The 23,360-nt window shown below is 43.7% G+C and overlaps 1 long non-coding RNA gene across 1 annotated transcript; it reads left to right on the top strand.

The window, feature by feature from the left end:
- The first annotated feature begins 11,736 nt into the window (after positions 1 to 11,736).
- On the top strand, positions 11,737 to 15,377 carry LOC127395669 (uncharacterized). Its single transcript, XR_007891836.1, has 3 exons — positions 11,737 to 11,791; positions 13,761 to 14,012; positions 14,993 to 15,377. It is a non-coding gene; the product is annotated as an uncharacterized LOC127395669 (long non-coding RNA).
- Positions 15,378 to 23,360: the final 7,983 nt, after the last annotated feature.

Here is a 23,360-nt window from a genome sequence, read left to right as displayed (position 1 = left end):
CCCCCAATATTCCTATGTGGCCAGTTACAGAATTCATGCAAGAACCTCTCCTGTAGCAACTCAGAAACACTAAGAAACTTTACTTAATACTTTACTCACGTTTTCTTTCTATTAGGATGTTTTCAGGCATTTCTGAGACATAAAATCAGTACATCAGCTATCATACTAATCTCCAAGACATGAGATCTAGCTGTTACTGATGGTGAAAAGCTGAGCATTCTGGAGAAAAGTTGGTTGTTTTTTTGTTTGTCTGTTGTGGATTGTGGGGTTTTTTGTGTGTGTTTTTTGTTGTTGTTTTGTTTGTTTTGTTTTGTTTTAAGCCATACGTCAAGAGATCCTTCTTATGATTGCTTCAAAGTCAGCCTGACTTGTTCCTGTGTGCAGAGCAGCTAGAACAGAAAACCTTAAAACAGCTGGCAGAGTCTGCTGTAGTAAGAAAATAATGTCTCAGTTACCAGGACTTAAGCAGGATGTGTTTCTTCAAGTACTTGCAAATCTTTGCAAAACATTGTGGTGCTGTTGTCCATAGTCTTGATCAGATCTCTCCCCAGAATTTGGTTTCCTAATATTAGCCACAACCATGTGATGAGAAGTTCACCTCACAGTACTGGCCATGTGGCACTTTGGGCCCCTGTCCTGCTTTGCAGGGCCCAGTTCACTGCATTGAAGCACAGGAGGAGGAGGAAAAGGATGTGGAATTGATGATCTTGGTGACTGAACCATGCCTTTTAGGTTCACACCAACCTAGCTGTGAGAGAAATATGGAACCGACATACGGCTTAAGCCTCCCAGGAATGCAGGACTAGTGGGAGGTGCTTCTGAGGGACTATACCATCCACAGTATTTGAATATTGAACATGATCTAAATGTATCCTCTCAGCATGACCAGAACATAGTTTCTAACCAGGGTCTGCACTTGCTACCTGGATTCCTTTGCTTAGTTGATTTTGTTGACTTGGTTTGTATTTCATTGTTGTTTTTCTCCCTAGGGAAAGTTTGTCTTTGGCTGATCAGAAAGACAGTAGTCGTTTAATATTTGACAGTAATTGATTTCTCTCTTGGAGCAGGGAAAAACAGGTTCTGAAGGTGCTGATACACTGATTTACTTGAAATTCTTCATGAGTGAAGGATAATTAAAACAGTTCCGCCCCTAACTCCTTTCTTACATGTTTGAGACATACTATGCCCCTGTATTACTTCCCCGTCATCCAAATACTCCTTGTTAAACTGTTCAAATTGGACTCTTGCATAAGAGCAGCAAGGTAAAGCCAGAAACTCCAGTTTATTTTTGAGATTGGTTTGTTCTCCTTCAGAATTCTTTTTCTTTGTGGTACAGATACACAGAGCTTTGCCGGTTCCTGGAACCCTTTTTCTGAAAAAGCATGTTATGCCCACTTATTGCCTAGAGCTTGGAATGTAATTTGTGAAGAAAAATAAAGAAGGGGGGGGGGGAAACAAGAGTGTTTTATCTTCTTTGCCAGATTTGTTAGTGGTGTGACTTAGTGACCTAGTGACACAGCACTTTTGTGACAGGAGACTGCACTTCCTTGATTTTTGCTTAGCCAGTGTTTTAATTACAACACAGGCCCCTGTTTCCAGCATCTTCTTTGAATTTGGAGGTAATAAATAGTTCCAAATTGAGTGAAAGCATCCTCACCTCTGTCTAATATCTGTCTGTGCCCTGGCTGGAGGCCGGAGATGTGTGGCCACCAGCCGATGCAGTCCCATGCTGGGAGGGACGTGTTGTGTTTTCATGTGCTCTGTCTCCCGGGTGTGTCAGTGTGGGTCATGATCTGCCAAAGTTTGGATCTTCCTCAAGTCACGTTTTTCACTTCTTGTTTTTCCAGTTTTGGGGTTTTTTTTTGGTGGTCGGTTTGTTGGTTTTTAAATATTTGTTGTTTTGTTTTGTTTTGTTTTGTTTTTATTCCCCTGAGATTTGCAGGAAATTCTGAATGTTGTACATTTTCCTTGCTTATGTATAAGGTATTTTTATAGGGCATCCACGGACTGGCACCATTTAGCTGCACTAGCCACTCCATCTCTTCTTTTGGCAATGTAATTTTTTCATGGTATTTTCAAAAGTATTGGAATGCTTTGTCCATTTTCTTGAATCTGTCCCTCCTGTTTCCATAGGAGTGGTCTTCTGGAACATTTCAATGCTGTGATGTACAGCCTCAGTTTTTGCCCTAATATCCATATAATCTAATTTATTTTTTTTCTTTCATTGTTTTGTTAATTCACTTGGTAGTGTGAAAGTCGCTTACTTGCCATTTCTGACTTTTCCTCAGGCAGAATCCCAATTCTAAAGTTCCTCACACAGGACATGAGTTATCTTGACTCTCATGTTTACGTGGCAAATCCCAGAGGACTCATCCTGTAAGTAGCATGCTTTCCTGGCAGCAGATAACAATAACTTTACTTATAAAGTTATTCATACAATATGATTATTAGATTAAGAGCAGTGTGATACTAACATGATATGCCAAATGCTTATGCTGTGGTACACGTATAGGAGGTATGTTTGGAAATTAAATGTGCACAAAGCATACTTGCTCACTTCTTGGCATTCAAGCTATTTTTCTTAATCCTTTGCTTCTGGAAAGTTTCAGTCCATCTGCCCCTTACCTTTTGACAGTTTCTGATGCTGTAACTTCTGTTTGGTGAAAGTAAAGCTAACCTGACTGAATCTGCTGTAAGTCACACATACCTGGTACTTACGTTCTGACCGTGGTTTTATATTTATTAATAAAGTAATTGTTAATTATGTTCAGATACTAATTTCTATATTATCTTATAGTAAATTCTATACTTAGATGTCTTTAAAAAGTTATAATTAAATGTCAAGTCTACATGTTCTATGATTGCTTGAGAGAACACCAATGGATCTGTGAAGATCAGTTAATCATTACTCCCTTTCTTCTCAACAGATAATCTTAATGCAGCTGTACATTAATTCCATTCTCTGTTATAGTTTCTGCCAAGGTCTCTGGTATAGAGACCAAATTACTGCTCTTTTTTTTTCTTTTTTATTTTTAAATCCTTCCTGAGGGTTTCCTTGACAATTCTGAAAATTGCGAACTAAAGATTTATTTTGTCCTAAGCTACAGAAAGTGTTAAAAAACTTTTTATTAAGTGCCCGGCATTTTTCGTGAAAAAATAAGATAAAACCTTACAGTGGTGCCTGTTGGACTAATGTAACATAAAGAACATACAGCGTGTTCACGAGCATATGTAAATAAACTTCCTGTGTACCCTGTTTGCATGAGAAAGCAGATACACTAACGGCTTTCTTGAAAGCGTTTAATTAAGATCTGCGATAATGACCACTAGAGGATGCTCTCGCTACTGTTCCATGAATGCCGTGGGCCTTTCATCCGCAGAGCTAGTGGGACACATAATTTTAGCACTATAAAAATTCAAGTGAGTTTGGAGTAACTGGAATCTTTCTAATCTATTTGAAATCAGCCGTAGTGCTTGGTTGTACAATCCCCACCCAAAACCACTTTCCTCTAAGTGGACATTAAGTCAGACAATATCCTCAGATGTGCAGCTTTGATGCACCGTGGTTTTTCGCATTGACACAGCTGTAAGAATAGCAAGAATTTTAATTTACTTTACTTACACTTCTCACACCTACAAAGTACTTATTAAAATGTTTCATATTTGATTCAAAGGGCAATAGCTCTTTTCCAAAGAGAAAAAGAATTTCAGTGTTTTGTGCTGCAAATGCTGTGTTCAAGTTTTTGCACTGGACGACCTTCTGCAAAAGGACATGATTTTGCTTTCCATCTTGTTAGTGATTTATTCAGTGAAGCTGGAAAAGTAACTTACTGCTTTGTTTTCAAAGACGCTTCATTTTCCACATCCCAGAATTTATCATTTTTGCTGAGTTTCTGCTCCTCTGTTTCCCTGTGTGCAAAATGGAAGTGTATCCATCTTGGTTTCAAAATGCCGTTTACATTCCTGACAGAGAATGGACGAAATGTTAGAGCAGCACTTTCCAGTTGCCAGTTGGTGAAGTAGGTGTGTTAAACATGATTCAATACACAGGTAAGCCACTTGGCTAACCTGGTTCAAAACAGGATGATCAGACTGCTGTGTTTGCACACACATCAGTGATCTTTTGTGCCGGTTTGTGCTGACACCATAACAACTTCCAAGCAGACCACCCACCCTGCAGTGCAGGAATGCTTTTTACACAATTGACAGACCTTTGGGTTGTTTCCTTTTTTTTTTTTTTTTTAGATCCTGTCCCTCTGAAACTGTCGTTCATAGAACAATAGACGCAAATAATGGCAGCAACGTTTAGTTTTTTGTGTGTTTGTGCTGCTCGCAAAAGAGCAGCCAGACTAGAGGAGGCAGTTTTACCTCTAGAAGCTGAGGCTGACGAGATTTACTCCCCCTGTAAGTCACACTGAGCAGTTCGGAATGAAGCAGCCAGCGTCTGGCTGACTTTTTTTTCCTCTTTTTCTGAGGCGAGCGTTCAGTTGCTGCGGAATTAACGCAGACCACAGCTATGCCGCCGCGGAGCCCAGGGGTTTGCGCTAGGACTGCCCCCCAGCAGGGCAGCGTGGCGAGGGCTCCGTCCCATCCCGCCTCCGGGATGGATCTGCCGGGAGCGGCTCACAGGACGGGTGGCTCTGCTGTGTCAGGGATGCCCCTGCTGACCTGACTCTACTCCAGAAGTAATAACTACTGCATTCACTGAAATCTGTGCTTTCTGTTAATTTCAGCTCTAGTTTATGGAATCTTATTTCCTAGGTGTTCTTATTAATGATTAAAAATAAATACCCGGGAAAAATGCATCTTTTCTGTGCTCCTTCTGGGGGCAACAGTGGTGCAGCCCTCTGTCTTGAATGTGACTTTCAGTCAATCACAAAAGTCATGAGTAAGTAATGGGATCACAGAATCACAGAATGGTTTGGGTTGAAAGAGACCGTAAAGATCATTTAGTTGCAGTCCCTCTGCTTGGGCAAGGACACCTCCCACTAGACCAAGTTGCACAAAGCCTCATCCAGCCTGGCCTTGAACACTTCCAAGGAGAGGTCATCTACAGCTTCCCTGGGCAACCTGTGCCAGTGCTTCACCACCTTCAAACTAACAATTTTTTTCTAAATGTCTAACCTAACTCTACTCTCTTTCAATTTCAAACCATTACCCCTCATCCTCTCACTACAAGCTCTCTTCCAAAGCCCCTCCCCAGCTTTCCTGTAGCCTCTTCAGGTACTGGAAGGCTGCTGTAAGCTCTCCTTGGAGCCTTCTCTTCTCCAGGATGAACAGCCCCAACTCTCTCAGCCTGTCTTCATAGGAGAGGTGATCTAGCCCTCTGATCGTCTTCATGGCCCTTCTCTGGACTCACTCCAGCAGCTCCATGACCTTATGCTGGGTGCTCCAGACCTGTACACAAGTCATGGACACATATTACAGTATTCTGAAGCCCCCAGTGATTCCTGTTCAGTGACCTCTCTACTGGGAGTGTCTCACACCACCAGTGAAGACAGCTGCTATGAAGATGCTACAAGATCACATAAAGGATTAGGAGCACAGTTCTAGTAAAAATCTCTAGACACCCATCAGAAATAAGGAACCAATTAATTGAACAGCCCCTGTTCCAGATGTCCTCCTGCTGGCTCACAGGATCTTTAAGCACTTGGAATCCTCACATTAAAGTCATCCTCTATAGAAAGTAGCTCCCTGGTGGGTTTTTGTGCATTATTTGACTCTCTTCATAAACTAGCTCCTTTAATTAGCAGAGTGCAGTCCAGCTAGAGAGGAGAACCGCTCCAGATGAGGTAAATAAGTGTAGTCATTCTTAAAATGTTGAGACCTCAGTGCCTGGGCAGTGCCTTTAGAAATAGGATTCCTAAGCAAGCCCCTTTTTTCCTATGTAGAAATTTTGTTCAAGCCAAAACAAACAAACAAGCCAACCCCCTGGGCTCTTTTCCCGGTATTTGTGAGTGTTCTGTAGTCTATTCAAAGAGTAGTGCTCTGTAATGCAGCAGTGAAGATCTCTGACTGCATGGTCAATATCCAGACATCTTGAATGGCAACCACAACGTGTGGGCAGGCCCATTTTTCTGTATACAACCGGTGAATCCAAGACAACCTGGAAGATTCAAAACCTTGGTCCATGATTTCTGTGTTCAGCCTTTTTGTGCTCAACCAATCCTGGGTGTTCTGGGCATGCCTGTAAACCACCTTCTGTGTGTGCTTAGTAAATCCAGCATGCATGTGTAGTGCTCACTGTAAAACTGCTGCACAACACATATGTGTTAGAGAGCATCTGGTAGAAATACAGGAGCCTTATACAAAAGTGTTAGTAATTATTATGTAATTACCCAGCTGATTGTCTGATTCAGGATGTAAAATTCTATGTAAAATTTTTGTTTGTGGCTTTTTAGCTCCAGCCACAATGTGTAAAGAATCTTTCACAAGACAATAACATTTGACCATGGTTGTACAGCTGTGGTCTATACATTGCAGTGCAAGTTTCTATAACTTCTGAGCCCTTCAGCTGCATAAAGAGAGTGAGTGATTTAAGGTTCTTGTTTGCAAAAGGCACAAGGCAAACTACATTAGAGTTTGCCTGCTTGAGCTGTTAAATCTGGCCCATTTCAAGGCATTCACCACTAAACAATTGTGAATTTGCTTAGTAAACACCTGAGATGTACCAGAAACTGGAGAAATATGTGAGACAAAAAAGGGGTACATGCTTTGAATTGCTTTCACTGTTATCTTTTCAGTCAGCAAACAAGCACATGGATAGCATCTCCAGCTTCTGAAAGCTCTGTCAGATGTGCATTCTGCTTCCTAAGGTTTGCTGTTAGTGACAGATGGTGCTATTCAGGTGTTGTCAATGTTGCAATAATTTATGCTTCCTTTCCCTTCCACCAAGAAGAGCAAATTACAGTCAGAAGGGAGAGAGAGAGAGAGAAAGAGAAAAATAATATTGTCATTATTACTGAAAGGGCAGAGGGGATTTTCCTGAACAAATTCAGCTAAGGCTGTACATCTGAGCTCTTGTGTGCTTAGCATACCTATTTTTTTTAGTTTCAACTTGTATATGTCTCTCTGAGTGATGATTTTGCTCACCTCTTGCAGCCATGCAAAAAATCAGGCTTCTCATCTCAGCTGGTTCTTCAAGCTGTCCATAACATTAACTGGTGTTTGTGGGAGACTGCCACAGGTGATTTGGATTGTGTCTTAGGAAGGGCTGGATCACAGGACCTGCTCATTTCTCTCCTTTAGGAGTAAAAGGAACCACTTTCCAGTGCCTACCTGGTTCCATGCAGGACAACAGGCATAGTGTCATTGTCTGATCTCATGTTTTCTATCTGGGCAACATTTTCTCAGAGTGATTTAGCTGGTGCTGGAGAGCCTGGTGTACCTAGCTAAATGAGGCACTGAGCTTGGGTAGACCTGGTAAGTGATAATTTTTTTTGAAGAGTAATTAGAAGCAAAAGAGATTGCTTCTGTTTTCTTTAAAACCTTTAAGTATTTCTCAGAGGGTACCACATGAAGGCTGCTACACTCAGATCCTAATGATGACTCTTGATAGCTTCCTACCCCTACTGTGTGGACAAGGCAACACCTGTGAGATTTGTGGGAATCGCTATTACAGATAATCCCTTCAAGACATCATCAGAAAAGTGGCTGAGGTTGCTTCAGCATGTATGCCAGGTACATCTCCTCCCTCAAGTAAATCCAAGAGACCAAGAGGTCTGTGGGTTGTTGTCTCAGTTGTGCATGGAGGATATTGTTCCTCTGTCAAAAACACTTATATGTTTGATTGAACATGGATATCAGCCCTGGTTTGCAAGGCTGGTGACACAGGCTAGGATATGGTTCCCAGAGTCTGACAAACATTTATGTCAGAAGGCACCTCTGGAAGCCTCCAGCCCAACCTGTGCATTCAGCAGGGCCTGCCACAACACTACCTGTCAGGTAGCTCAGGCCCTCATCCAATTGAGTGCTCAATATCTTGAAGGGTAGACATGCCACCACTCTCTGCTGTCCCAGGGTTGTGCTGCTCTCATGGCAAAGAGTTTTCTCTTTGCATCCATCCCCTCTTGCAACCTATGCCCTGATGCCCCCCGTCAATGTCAACTCTGAGAAGAATCTGGCTCTGTCTTCTCTTTAACACTCTCAGGGAGTGGAAGGCGAGGCTGTGACTAGGATCTCCCCCTACTGTCTCCTCTCCACACCAAGCAAACTTTCCTTTGTACAAGTCTTTATCTCTGTTTTGCAAAATCTTTATCTATGTTTGTAAAGTCATTATCTATGTTTTGCAGAATGGCTTCAGCCGAGAACATCTCTGTAACATGGTCAAGAATACGTTATTCTCCAGTGAGGAGCTGGAATCAGCCAGGCTAAGGCAGGACAAATTTTATTTAGCTGGCAGTAAGCAACCTGCTGATTAGAAGCCACTGTGTCAAGTTTTTAATGACATTAATAATGAGTAAATTATATGTGGGTGTGTTGGTTTTGGCTGGCATAAAGTTAGTTTTCTTTACAGTAGCTAGTATGAAGCTTCTTTTTGGATTTGTGCTGAAAACAGTGTTGATAACAGAGAGATACTTTCATTATTGCTAAGCAGTGCTTACACAGTCAAGGCCTTTTCTGCTGCTCACACCACCCCACCAGTGAGTAGACTGAGCGGGCACAAGGTGTTGGGAGCAGACACAGCTGGGACAGCTGATCCAGCTGAACCAAAGGGATATTCTGCAACATCCTCCCAGTATACTTCTGTCCTTTTCCAGTTATTCCATCTCCTTTCTGAGGGGAATAAAGATTAAATATTCTGGTGGCACTGTAAGAGACATGTGAAACAGGAGACTTAGAAGGGGGTGTTTCAATAAAAGGAGGAAAGAACTGACCATTTGCTGGTTCTTTATCTAATGTTTTCACTGGTAATCTAAAAGCCTCTTAGTGATGCAGGCAAAAAGAATGACCTGGACAAGATCTTACCATCATCACTGTCACCTTCTCCTTTGTCCAGGCCCTGGTCCTTTAAGCATCTTCAGTAAAGGTCCCAATGGTTTTGTAGCCATTTCCCTGTTGCTTAATTTGCTGCCTGACAAGATGTGTTTAAAAACAGAGACAGTCCCTTCCTTTGCCCTGAGGATGAGGAATTAATTCTTAAGAGAACACTTTTGAAGAAAAACTGCTCCTTGTATTTCCTTCTCCTCCTTTTTCTCCTGTCCAGAATGGTCAAAATATACAGTTTTATGGTGGCACCTGAAAACTTGTTCTCGCTTGCCACTCAGAGGTTAGTACAGATTGTACCATGACTGGCCCACAGACATTATCTGGAGATGTTTTCCAAATTTGTGGCCAGGGCTGGTATCAAAATCCAGACCAATCCTGTGTGTTGAATTGACTTTGTGAAGTTGACGGGAGAAAAGACATTTCAGTGATGGCCTCTAAGGCAGAGGCATCCACAAGAGTTACTCTGCAGTAGGATTAGAAAGACTGGAAAGCAGAAGAGTCTTTCAAAGATGGTGTGACTGTGAATTGAGGCTGCTGAAGAAACATCTGTCAGTAGAAGAGAGTTCTTGCAGTGACTTGCAATGGACCTGGAGGCTCCACAGCTGGGAACACTGGAGTCATTCCCCCTGCAAGCAGTCTTGTGTGTGAGGGTCATAGCAGAATCCCCAAGCCCTGAAAGCAAGTCAAGCTACTATCACAGTTATTAAGACAGCTGAAACCACCAATTTTACTATTAAAAAATGGCTTCTCAGCCATGCCTGGAAGAAATGGAGCTATTTTATTTTCTGAGTTGCCTTCTGAAGAGGAGCTTTGGGAGGGGAGTGTGTGTGTCTGGGGTGAGGAGCTTAAAAACTCAGTCCAGACTGAAAAGCAATCAGGATTGTAGATGGAGGAAGGCTGGCAGAATGTTGTATCTGCTTTCAGCATTTAATAAGTATAAACACATGGGTCTGGATTAGTCCAAAGAATCAGCCCCCATTTCTTATGGCACAACCCAGATCTCAGAAGCAGGGGCTGTGGTAGCACAGTGCCAGAAAGAGCTGCTCTTTGTGCACATTTAACTGTCCTAAAGTAAGCAATGGGCACTCGGGGGGTGGGGGGGGGGGGGCGTGAGGGGTGACAGCAGCAGAACAGAGGTAGCAGTAGTTTGTAATTTTCTACTAGGAGTGAAATGCTAGTGAGATGTACTCTGCTTTTTACAGAATTGCCCTATCTTACTGTTGGAATATTTTCCCTTTTAAAGTCATAAAATACAGCTGAAAAGCAAAAACACTGATTTAAGAACAGCTAAGAGAGCAACAAAGAGCAGATTTTATTAAACCATTGTTCCTGGTCTCCTTGTCCACGAGCCATCCCCATGGTTCAAGACACAACAGTTACAGTGATGCTTTAGATACAGATACAACTATGGGCAGCTCTGTAATGCCATGAAATCTGCATCATCTGTGGTAAGAGAAGATACGACATGTATGCTGCCTTGGCCTTAAATCCCATGGCAGCTGTCATTCCCCGTGCCCCAGTTCTCCTTCCTGACCCACATCTTCACCTAAATACCATCTGTGTGCTTCCTTTAACTTACAACAAATCCTGGAGGGAATTTTTTATGTATGAGAGATCCTTCCCCTGGCTGCATACTCAAGAAAGTGTTTTAACAAAAGTGGATGACAGAGGTTTTGTGCTCTCCTGGTATTTCTTGCAGCAAACACACGCCCTCTGGGTGAATCAGGTTTTATTGTTCAAGGAGTTATTGGAGATGAACCTCCTTTCAAAGTCCTGGCTGGATAAAGTTGCTTCTCCTGGCAGCAGTCAAAACACATGCCATGAGAGGACACTGGGGTAGGTGGCATCCAGACTGCCAGGGGTGAAGGACAGCTGGCTGGTGCAGGGAGATACTAATACAACCTCTGTATCACTATGGATATCTATCTGAGCATGTGTTGTTGCAGCTCTGTCAGCTTTTTTCAGTGTGTGGAGATTTCTGGGGTGGAGGGGAGAAGAAGCCCCACTCTCAGGGTATGGAAACGGTACACTGTGGTGTGTGGCGCTGCTGAGGAAGATGGACAGGAAGATGCACCAGCTGTGTGAAGACTGTTATGTCTGCACTGCTCAGTGAAACAAGGTGTGGGTGCTGATCTGAGCACCTTACCACCATCACTTCTGTTCAGTCCTTGCCTCTGCTTTGGCTGAGATACTCGGGCGTGCAATGCCCATGACTGGGAGTACTCCCCAATACAGCCAGGATGTGGCCATCTGGTGTGGTGGAAGGGAAAGGGGATGTAACCATGGGTAGAGCTGCACTGGTTGACCTTCAAGACGTGGAGTGCTCCTGGATCCTCTGGGAAACTCCTGTAACCATCCTTACCTGCATCTCTTCAAAGTCAGGCCAAGTTCAAACACATCTGATTCCAATCACACAGGTGGCCCACCAGACTACCTGCACTCCTGATCCTTGGGCACCATTTTTCCTTCACCCTTCATTCCACTGACCAAAACCAGCCCCAAGTTTCCACACAGAAACACTGGCCAAGCAGATGTTAGTAGTGTCCATATATATTTAGGTGACATGTCTCTTGAAGGCGTGTCCTGCAGTATCATGGCACAGCAGCTGGGCTGTGTTCCTGCCAGGACTGTGAGGAACACACCCACACCGACGTGTGTTGATGGAAACAGCATGGTCTGCTGTGGTCCATCCCTTGGAGCTGGCTGGGTGCATCTCCCCCTGCTACCTCCCAGACTGCTGTGCACCACAGGACGTGCAGCTGCCAAAGCAAAAGGAGTCTGAAGCCTCCATGCCCTTGCCCAGGTAAGAGCAGCTTTGGTGCCTTCTGTAAGCATGAGTTGCCATACAGAAGATCCAGCTCCCAGACAGCTTTAGCTCTTCTGCCTTGTGCCCCAGCTCTCAGGAATAGGCAGGAAACATAAGGATAAGTTAAAGGCAGTGAGAACAGTCTTGTCTGCATAGCCAGTCCTGTTGGGGGACCCAGCAAGACTTTGAACAGTAGGGCCAGCCCTATGCAGAGCTGGCCCTGGGCAGGGGCTGGCTGGCTGCTTGGGCAGGCAGAGGTGCTCCTCAGCTGTGCCCAGCAAAGAGGATGGAGCTGGAAATTGAAGCGAGAGGAAGCTTGGGCCAGCAAGGGAGAAGAGCCTTGAGGGATATGATATTCTGCTGTCTACTCCTAGTGAGAAAAACATCCATGAGAGTCTTTCTGAGGTGCTGGTGCAGCTGGGTCTTTGTCACAGCATCCATGAAGGAGAAGCAGACAGTTCTCAACCTGTCTGGTTGCTGCTGTGGGCATGGTTTGTACTTGCTTCTTTTTTGGCTTTCTCATTGCTTCACGGTTCATTTGGCTGAACTCTTCATACAAAATAACGTGTTAGACGAGCTCCGTGCTGGGAACACTGTGGGAAGGCACTGGCTGCCCGGGGAAGGGATGGGTGAAGGGATGCTTTCAGCATCCATACCAACTGCCTACTGAGTGATTGTGCTTGTTTGCTTTGTCAACCCATCTAGAATAATAATAATAATGTTTCAAGTCAAAGAAACACACCTATGAAACCAACCTTTCTCGCCAGTGGTTGTGCCCCTAAGCCTCCCGCAGCATGTCCTACCAGCTTGTTCCAACTCTTTGCTTTGTGTTAAACAAGGAAGAGTGAGATTATTTTGTGCCTAAAGGTTTAGTTGAAAAAACTTCAGAGTGGCAGACGTATTTCTCTTCCAGAGCTTCACATCTGGTCCCCTTTCAGCAGTGCTGCTAAGTGGATTAACAAACTTAACAAGCCTAAGAATGGGCTGCTACTTCAGGTTTTTGGAAAATAGCAGAGAGGGGTCCCCCTGCCACAACAGGGCATGGGAATGGATGAGCAGGGTTGAGGGAAGGGAAAGGCCTGGCTGAAAGCATGGGCCACAGAGACTCAGAAATACGGTCTCCCCAGCACCAGCTCCCCTCTCGTGGATTCCAGGCAGCCCAAAGCAGCTCCGCAGCCTGGGTTTGTTAGCAGACACCCCTCAGCAAGGGGGCTGGGAGGAGTGGCACCTGCCCAAAGCCGGACTTCTGGAATGGGGTCACGAGGGTGAGAGGCAGCATGAGGGTCTGTGCCTCTGCCTTCTGCCGCCGTGACTCAGACAGCCTCTGGGTCTGGTGGCAGACTGGAATGTGGAGGGCACTGGAGCGAAGGAGAGATTAGAGGAAGGCAAACAACTTGTTTTCTTTTTTAGTTCTGTTAATGGTAAGAGTGAGCTGAGGTCTTTCGAACTTGTAACTTATGTCTGGAATTGCTCTCTAAATTTTGGATCTGAAAGCCTCATGGCAGCCAGTGGTGGTTGCTAAGTGAGGTGGCTCGTGAGGGATGCTCAGACCCCGGGTGTGTCCACAGGTGTGTATAAAACAAGCCCTGGTTCAGTTACTCCAAAGGCTATCAAGCTCAGAAATGCTGACAGGCTCCCTGTATCCCCAAATCAAATAAATGTAAAATCCACACCAAGGGTTATAAAAATAACAGAAAAATGTAGATTAGAAGAGGAACATATGGAGGCCTGGTCCAACCCCTTGCTGAAATCAGGGCTCACTGATGCTAGGCCAGGTTGCTCTGGCCTTTCTCCTGTCAAGTCTGGATATCTTCTAGGACAGAGGTTTCACCACCTCTTATCTGGGCCTTCACTGCACCACTGATGGGAAGGAAGTTTTTCCTTACATCCAACCAGAATTTCCCCTGTTACAACCCATGCCTGTTGTGTCTGAGAAGAGTCTATCTCTGTCTTTTGTCTTGCTCAGGTAGGCAGTGGCTGACTGCAAATAGATCCCATTGGAGACTTGTCCTCTTCAGGCTGAAGAAGTGCAGTTCCCTCCACTTCTTTCAACAATGTCCTGAACTCTGATACCCAGGAGATCTCTGTGATCCTGTGCTTGAGCTCTTCAGTTCCCTTCTGTCTTGGGAAACCAAAGACTTGTCTCAAAACTCCAGATGTGCTGAGCAGACAGGCACAGTTACTCTCCACATGCTTCGTGCTAATCAGTGTTCAAGAGGTGTGCTGACATAATCTGTTTTTTTGCTGGGTCTAGAAGCTGCACAGAAAGGAAAGTGGTGGTACATCTTCACAGTGCATGCCTCCTGATGCTGGAAACTGTCTAGAGGACCTGGGGACAGTGGAACATGCTCACGTACAGTAGTGAGGCTGGCTCAAAGCTCTCATTATTTGCTGTATGCATTTTGAGAGTCCTGTGCAAACCTCTAGCTGCTAAGGGCTGTATTGTTTGCTTAATTCATGAATTTCATCCTACAGACTCATACATGAAATAATTCTGATTTTAGAAATCCTCTGTCAAAGTGGTACATATGCCTGATGTGCTATCGTTGTCCCCGTGTTTAGAAACATTCCTTAAAGGCTTTGTATTATTTGATATTTACATCATTTCACTCTATGTTCTTGCAATTGCTAACTGGCATTTATTTACAGAACAGAATGCAAGACGTACTTTTGACAAGCACATGTAGTGACTGGTTTCAGAAAGATGGGGCAGGGCTTGCCTTACAGACATTTTTAGACTTAATTAAGACAGGTTGTGGGGAAGAAATAGCTACACCTACATTTTTTTCTGTTTCCCACTGGTTTTAGCTGCTATAGTGTGGGATACACTTTTTTTTTTTTTTCTATACACAGTGAAGTTTGTGTGACTATAGACACAATGTTACAGGACACACGAGTCTACTCCCAGCTTCTGTTTGCTTGGTCTTCCGCGGAGGAGCACAACTTGAGGCTGTGGAGCACCCAAAGAAGTTGTGTAGTAAAGCCTCTGTTAAAGCAACAGGTGCTCCATCACTGCCAGGGATTTTGTTCATTGCACAGGTTTTACACAGATGTAACTGCCTGTTAAACCTGCGACTAGGAAAGACCATCTGTTGGCTTCACTACATTGTAACATGGGGGTTGTGGAGAGATTAAAACAGCCTTTGTAAAGGGGTCTTGGCTTCTGACACAGTTTTCTTTTTGCTCTCGTTTCTGCAGCAGTACAAGGCAAAGAAAAGTTCCAGAAGATTCAGCTGTCTCTGAGAAGATATTGTTACCATGAGCAGAAACAACAACAACAAAAAAACAACAAAAAGCACAACCTCAAAAAAGATTAAATATCTTGTACAGCCATCCCGCTCCCCTCCATCTACTAGAAAGATTTTATTTTTTTTTTTAATGCAGGAAATTATTTGTTTTCTAACAGAAATAGCTAAGAGATTTGACCTGTCACTTGTGAACCTCCAAAACCAGAAGCTGCTCCTGTAAGATGCTAGCTGACTAATTTCTGTGCACTGGAAAGCAAGTTTGCATTTCCCCAGAGGTGATTGGAAGTAATCTTTCTGACCTCTCCAGGATTAAAGCTGGTGTATGTTTCCTTGCATCCAAGGTTTTTTCCAGGATTGCACAAAGCAGGCAGAGTTTAGGAGGAGCTTTACTTCACCTTTTGGAAAGGAATGACTTCTGGGTTATGTTCAAGATTTCTGTAGGCAGAATAGCAGATTACTCATCTGTTCTCATTAAACAGATTTCAGGAATGGCTGAAATTCCTGGAGTTCATGTGCTAAGGATATATAACAACTCGATTCTTTTGCTTCCTTGTGCTTTGACAGTTAATTGTATCTCTGAATGTCTTTAAAATGCCAGGAACAGGTAACATGCCCAGGAAACAGTAATGTCAAGCTACACTCACATGTTTGGGGTAGTTAATTTCTAGATAAGCAGCTTTCATTGCTTGTAGTTAAACTGGATGTGTGTGTCTTCACTTTGTAATGTAATACATACATTGCCATATCTGACTGTCGCATTATGCCCAGTATTGCCTTCTATGAAGTATTAACAGATTGAGAGGCAAGGTGTTGTTTTATAATAGTGAATTTTTAATGAATAATTAAAGTTAAGTTCCATTTCCCCCAAAACTTCGGGTTCAATTGTCACATATTTTCACTGCCTCCATTACTGCTATTGTTCTAGTTGAAAGCTGAGAACATCTTATAACCCTATGTCTATGGAAGGAGGGTTTTTAGAAAGTGTGGAGCAATATAAGACTCTGAGAAATCTCTCCCTCATGATGGCTGCTGCAAAGCTGCAGCACGTTTTGGTGGTTAGGTCCTAAAATGAACTGAGCCCTTCTGAGAGTCAGTCAGCTCATGAGAGATGCACCAGTCCACAAGGAAATGTGATAAAACATCATTTGCAGGTGGTCCTGCCTGCAATCAGGCTCAGGCTGTGACCATTGAGGTCATCTGTGTCCTCCCCCAGGTGCAGAAATCTCCAGAATGGAAACATGCTGCTGGTGATCCGGTGCACAAAGTTCTCAGATGTTCAGCAGGAAAGGGGCTGACCTGCAACCTCAACCTCTTACTGAGAAAGGCAAAAGAGAGAGGGGATTAACGACTATTCTTTGATGCCTCTTACTCTGAGTTTTGGCGTGCTGGATTCTGCACATTAAAGAAAACATTGCTGCTGTTTGGATTTGACTTCCCAGATCACAGTCAAAAACCCATAAAGCTTTATCCAAAAGATTTTGTTTGCTACAGGGTCAAGAAATAGATTTCACATGCCTTTCTGCCATAGTGGTCTGGTGATAATTCTGTAATGAAATTATTAGGTGGACCTCCGTAGAGCTTTGTAGGCTCTTCAGGACCTGAAGATTACTTCTCAATCCAGGAATATGTTTCTGTCTCTGGAGTATGACACTTGTGTCTAGCATAATTGCAGGCATATTTTAAGAAAATATTTGCTGTGGGTTTTGTATTAAATTTTGCCTGGAGACATAGAGGAAAGTAGTACTTGGCTGATGCCTATAACTATTCAATAGTCACTGGGTGTTTGCGCCTTCTTTGTTTCAGCTGTATTTCCTTGCTGTGAAAGTGCTCACATCTACACACCTGAGGAGATACACAGGCAGGCAAAAGCTAAATTCCTTCTGTTTGGTTACAACCATATAGTTCATGGAGTTGTTCACTTGGCTCTTTTGCATCGTGGTTGCAAAATTCAGGAAGGACGTAAACCCCTGGTGCTGGAGATCCCTAGTGTGTGTGCACCCAAGGCGGTTGCCTTTCCAGAAGTGCTGAGCCTCAAAGCTATTGCACACTTTAAGGGATGTCCACGAAACACCAAAATAAAACATTTCTCTGGAAAAAAAAAACAACCCACAGAGGAGTAAAACTTCTGGGCTCACAAACTGTGTTATCATCCTGTTCTGAAAACTGCTCAAGGAGAAACACCATTTCAGCTTGAACTTTGGAGTTTACATGAAGAATTGGATTAGTTAGTCCAAGGTGGCTTTTTAACAAAATACATACCTAACTTAAATATTTGTTACTCTATGTATCTTTAGCTCAACAAAAGTCAGTTTTAGGTACACCAGAAAGGTACTAACACTTTTTCCATCAGTGTTAAGCCCATTACAGAGTGAGATGGGCTGGCTGCTGTTCTGGACTCACTAGGAGTGCGGAGCAAATTTTAAGTGCCTGCCTAAATAATTTTTCCCTCTGCTGATAATATGATTAATATGTTCTTGGCTGTTTTGTTTATAAGACATACACAGTGTTTCAAATACAAAAGACTCACAGAGGGAGTGGTAAAATTACTCTGGAATTACTGTCCTTCAAAATTCTAATAGTTAAAGTGACTGCTCGTTTCTTTGGAAATGGTTTGGGTGTGATAAAGCTTTATGTGCACATTTTAAGTGCGTATAAAAGATGAATCTCTATGAGGGGAAAAGGGTGCAGCTCTTTCATTTTTGGCTTAGGGTGTCCAGGACATGATAGGGCATGTCCTGCTATTTTCTGTTCTGATATATGTGAACTTGAAACCCAAGCCTTCAAAATGCAGAGGGGTGTGGGGGAGGAATGTTTCCAAAGATAAACAGAAGAGATATTTTCACTACAACAATTAAACTTGTTGAATGGGGTACGCTTAGAGTACGTAACTTAATGTAAAGTTATCACAGCCCAAGAGCAGAACCTGGCTGAGGTCTAAGATCTCTGGCCACTTTTGCATGAATCACTTCCCTGAAAGCAGCTCACACACACAGCATCAGGAAGACCGGAAAGCTCTGCTTTTATATGTGTCCTGGTTTCAAATGGCCATGATGGGGTTCCTTGCTTCTAGTCACCAGGCACGTGGGAGAGCCCACACTTCAGCTCAAACCAGCAGGAGCTGCAGCCCACTGGTCTGCAAGGGGCCAACAGTTGAAAGACTGTCACATCTCTTCTTTGGCAGAGGAACTGATGTGAAGCAGCCTTAGGCTGCCACCACCTCTTTCCTCATACACTTCACCTCTCTCCCCTTGGTGTGTGCTGTCTCATGTACCAGCAGGGCCATGCTCTGCCATGGCTGCCAGGGCAGCCCAGGGCTCTTCCCTGTGTAGGGATCCGCTCGGAGCCTAGCAGAGAGAAACAAGTCAATGCTTAATCAGGCTGGGATACAAGAGTTGTTAGCTGGTTCCTGAAAGATAAAGTATGTCAGCTTTGTCGCTGAGAGGTGTCGGCATTTGCAGCTGCAGGTTTCTCCAGGTGAAGGAGCTGGACTCCTTGTTGTTCCTGGTGGAATGAGTAGCAGTGAATCCACTGGGACTTTCTTCTCCTTCCTACTAGCCAGCAGACTGCAGCCACAGCTTTCAGATGCTGACATTGCTTTTCATCATCAGTGCAGTTATCACTGGGAGATTCAACATCACAGTCACTCCACATGAGCTCCACCTTAAATCAGCCTGAAAGTTGAAACTAGGGCAGGAAATGGCAGCTCAGTGCTAAGCTGGGTATTTTTCTGCATGTACATGACAAAATAGCACGCTTCTGGTTTCAGGGTGGGGTTCAAAATGTGGCTTCTGACCAGTAAAGCCTTTGTACCCTGCTGTCTCAGGTCTAGTAAGTAAGTATTCAACAGAGAGGTCTTTTGGTATAGTAGGGATAAGGTGCTCAAAGTTTTTGTCTTGAAGCTGACCTTTAACTTTACGTGTCTCACACCTCTGGGATCTGCAAGCCCAAAAGCATGATACAAACATTTGTACAGCTGAGATGTGGGGCTGCCTGGGGAGGAAAACAAGTCAGGGAGGCCCATCCTGGTGGCAGGTGCAATCTTTCTTCCTCTTTTCACTGAAAAGTTTTGCACTGTAACAGAATATACGTGTAATTGGTCTGGCAGTAAGAAGCACTCCATTTTAAACATGTGCCTGATCACTCCAGAAAGGCACCTTTTTTCTTCTGTCCTTTACCTGACGGTAAGAAAGTGATCCAAACAAATCCAGGTTCTTCCACTCCAGGCAGTGGAAGAAACAGAGATCCAAAGCTGACTCCAGACTGAAATTGGTTTTTGTCTGAGACCAATTGCAGGAAAGCTCCCAGCAGCTGTCACAATCTATCGTACCCAGGCAGTAACAGAGCCAATTGTTCCGTTCTATCAGTCTGTGAACACTTTTTCAAAATTAAAGTGTGCTACTTCTCTCAGCTGTAAGAGTGGTATGACACTACTGTATCTATGATGATATAAGTCAGAAAGTTCCCCCAAGCAATAGCTTGTATTTGTCATTTAGTTTTCAGTGGAGTCATTCTGGTATGATTAAATGTGTTTATTTTTTAAAATAAGTGAAATCCACAGCCTTTAGCTACTAACAGACATTCCTACCTATTCCTGTAGCTCACACAGTGCTAACGGCTAGTTCAGGTTATAGAAGTGATAAACTGATAGAAAGACATCAGTTGAAGGACCTCTCCAGGAATCATGGAATCATAGAATGATAGAATAATTTTGGTTGAAAAAGACTTTTAAGATCCTCAAGTCCAACCTTTACCACTACTCCACCAGGTTCATCCCTAAACCCTATGCCCAAGCACCACATCTATACGACTTTTAATCAGATCCAGGGATGGTGACTCAACCATCTCTCTGGGCAGCCTATCCCAATCCCTGACAATCCTTCCAGAGAAAATTTTTTTCCCCAATGTCCAGCCTAAACCTCCCCTGGTGTTCCTTCCTCTACTGTTTAGGCTGTTGCCTCTTGTCCTATCACTATTTACTTGTGAGAAAAGAACAGCACCTACTTCTCTACAATGTCCTTTCAGGTAGTTAAGGTGGAAAGGAGGCGCTGAATTTTCTCCAGATCTTTTGTGAAGGATTCTCTGAAATGCTAATCAAGAGGGTCTTCTTTACATGGTGCCCTGCAAGCACGGCTATGAACTTGATGGTCACCTATAGAAAGAACCAGGTACAGAGGTAACCTTCTCCTAACCTTTTTTGTGCTGTGAGAATAATTCTGGATACATTTCTGGTAACAGTAAGATCACAGTTTTCTTATTTCTCACTTGGTATTTCTTGGTTCAGATCTAATAACTTACAGTGTTCACTAGTTGTATGAGCTGCTTGTGGATTTGTCAGTATAAATTTTTTTCCCTAAGAAAACAGAAAAGCACTGAAACCTAAGTTTTTAGAGTAATGTTCAGAGAACATCTGTCCGAATTTTCCACCTAATACTTCATCATGGCAAAATGAACTTTGAGATGCAAAAAGGACAGGGGGGTCACCCTGAGAAAGATGAGTCAGGTTTTGTTCTGAAACCCTATGGCAGGCAGTGCCCTGGGAGTTTGACCATGTTAGTTTCCATACCAGATCTTTAACTAACCCCAAGCAACGAGTGACTGTGTGTTTGCCTGGTGTGTGAGCTCCACACCTGTAGTCATCTCAAAGGAAGCATCATCTGCACTCTCCTGTAGCAGCCAGATGCTGCAGGCTATGCAGTGCCCTGGGGATTAGCGTCCTGCTATTCATTTGGGCCCTTCTGGAGTGACAGGTAGAGTTGTGCTTTGGCTGCAGGGCTTTGGCAGGCATGCTTTAGGTATTACTCACCTATTTCTTTGTCAGGACACTAGATTAAAGCATGCCCAACCTACTGATAAAGCCAGGTTTCTTTGCTTCGTTTAACTCCTGCAAGTAGCTCCCTTTTTGTCCCAAGATAATAAAAGTATCAATGCTCCTTTTTTCTAATTAGTGAAATGATGTTTACAAGGCACTGCCAGTCCATTTCCTTCATGCTGTCTCTTTTATGGTCTAGTCAACAATACATGACTTTTCTGACTCTGGGGATTTACAAAAGGTGGACTTCTCTGCTAGTTTCCATGTATGACAAAGCTTTAATGCTGATGCCAGTATGAAATTATGAGTGGGTGTTCTTTGTTACAATAGCAGAGTATTCAGAACAGCAGGCACAACATCAACATTCGTATTCCCAGGTTAGGCCAACACCAAAGCACAGAACTAAGAAAAGAGAAAATCTTCTGTCTGCAAATGATGATGTTTTAGGAAGGAAAATCTTTTTGCAATGATTGTTTTTGACCATTACTTCTGTGGCTAAGCTGATGAAATTATGGATTTCACAAGTGAACTGTAAAGTGTGTCTAAAACTGGATGGACCATCAGGTCCAAGAATAGCAGTCTATCATTTGAAACACAGCTGGCAGACAGTTGCAAATGCCTTTTCTCGGGGTAAATACCAGGCCAATTTTTTTTTAACATCTTTACCAACAACCTAGAAGAGAGGATGTAGGACAGTGGAAAACGTACCACACTGGAACAGCAGCTGGAGGAGAGCACAGCCCTTCAGATGGTTCTCAGCAGGCTGCAGAAATGGTCTGCCAAGAACCTCCTGAAGCATGATGCGTAATGCCTCTGGCTGAGATGAGTCCAGCAGAGCTGCTAGATGAGACACAGGGTCTGGAGAGCAGCTCCTTGGTGCTGGTGGATAGCAAGAGACACAGACATCAGCTCGGAGCCCTGTGGCCTCAGTGGCTGACCAGGACCTGGGTAGTCCTTGAAAGCCAGTGAGCCATGGGCTTCTCCATGCCCAGATAGCACCCATCAAGCAGCACCAGACCTAAGTAAAATGCTGGGACATGTAGTCCAAGAGAAGTTTTGAGAAAACAGAGACAAAACTTGCCACAAGCATGGTGTAGCCCTGGCACTGGATCAAGAGAGGTGGTGGGATCTCCATCCTTTGAGATAACCTGAACTATCTTTGTTGTGAGCCCTGCTTAGAGCAGGTGGTTGGACTAAAGGCCTCCAGTGATACCTCCCAGTCTAAATTTTTCTCATCTCCTTTAGTTACATTTCACAGGACTCTTGCAGCAGGACTAAAGTTGAGATAGAGAATTTGTTTTGCCTGATGCAGCTTCTTATGCCATGCTCAGGAGGCCTGTGCTGAGATTAGGTGTTAACTTACTAACAGCAGAAAATATGTTCTGACAACAGGAGGGTGGCAACAAGGTCCCAGAACACACTTGTGTCTTTCTGATTTCTTATACCTCAACAAACCCAAACTGAGGAGAAACTATGCTGAAGTAAGTGGACTTCTGAGGCAAAACTACCACCCTGTAGTAACCCCTGAATCCTAGAGGGTACACAAGACCCACCCAAAAAACATCTTTCCATCACCAATCAAAAGGGGCCCAGGAGGCTTGAGAACTTGAAACCTGGTGTTCCTCATCCACTGTGTCACCCTAAGTGATCCTGGCTAGATTGCTTGGGTAAACACCTCTCAGTGCCTGTGAACACAGAGATGTGAGTGGGTAGGGGAAATGTGTGAATGAGTAAGAGTGAAGCCAGCTTTGCTTAAAATTAAAGTGTCTTTCATGGTCATCAAGAGCTGAAAAAGATCAGCCTGTTGCAGAGGTGCTGAGAAGACACACTCCCGAGGAATCAAAACACACCAAGTCCCTGGTAAAGGTGAACTAGGGATTCCTGTGGGTGCCTTCACATATTTGGAAAATGTAGAGATCAACAGGAGGTCAAGGATGTACAACTTAATTACTAACTCTTCTCTAACCTGACAGAAGTTAAACAAAACTGAAACACACACTGCAAATAGACCTAAAACACTAAAAAATGGCAGTTTGGGCTTGGCAAACTACCTTTCTTCCCACCAGGAACACACGGATAAGTGCCTGCCTGTTTGAATTGTTCTCCTACATATCTACATGATGTTGGAGAAGATAGTCTATTAGAGCAACATCTGAGAAGGAATGGATGGAAAGCATGCATGCCCATCTGCGAGATACTGTTGTAGGCTGAACAATCACATTGGGCTGCTGACTTATGTTTTGCTCTTCAATTAAGAGCAAGTCCTACACTTGGTACTCATGTGAGCAAGCCCCAGGGTCACACAAATAAACTTCAGGATTACTCAGAAATTAATTTTTAATACATGATTAACACATGACCGGGAGCTGCAAGCTTTGCACATAGAATCATGCACATAGAATTCAGGTGGGGAGACACATCTGGAAGTCTTTGCTCCAACTCTCCTGCCAAGCTCAGTTGAACTCAAATTGGGGTCATGATGGTCAGAGCCTTGTCCCACTAAGTTTTG

The sequence above is a fragment of the Apus apus genome, chromosome Z, assembly GCF_020740795.1.
Source record: "Apus apus isolate bApuApu2 chromosome Z, bApuApu2.pri.cur, whole genome shotgun sequence".
Lineage (NCBI taxonomy): Eukaryota > Metazoa > Chordata > Aves > Apodiformes > Apodidae > Apus > Apus apus.
This window is presented reverse-complemented; position numbering and strand designations above follow the sequence as displayed.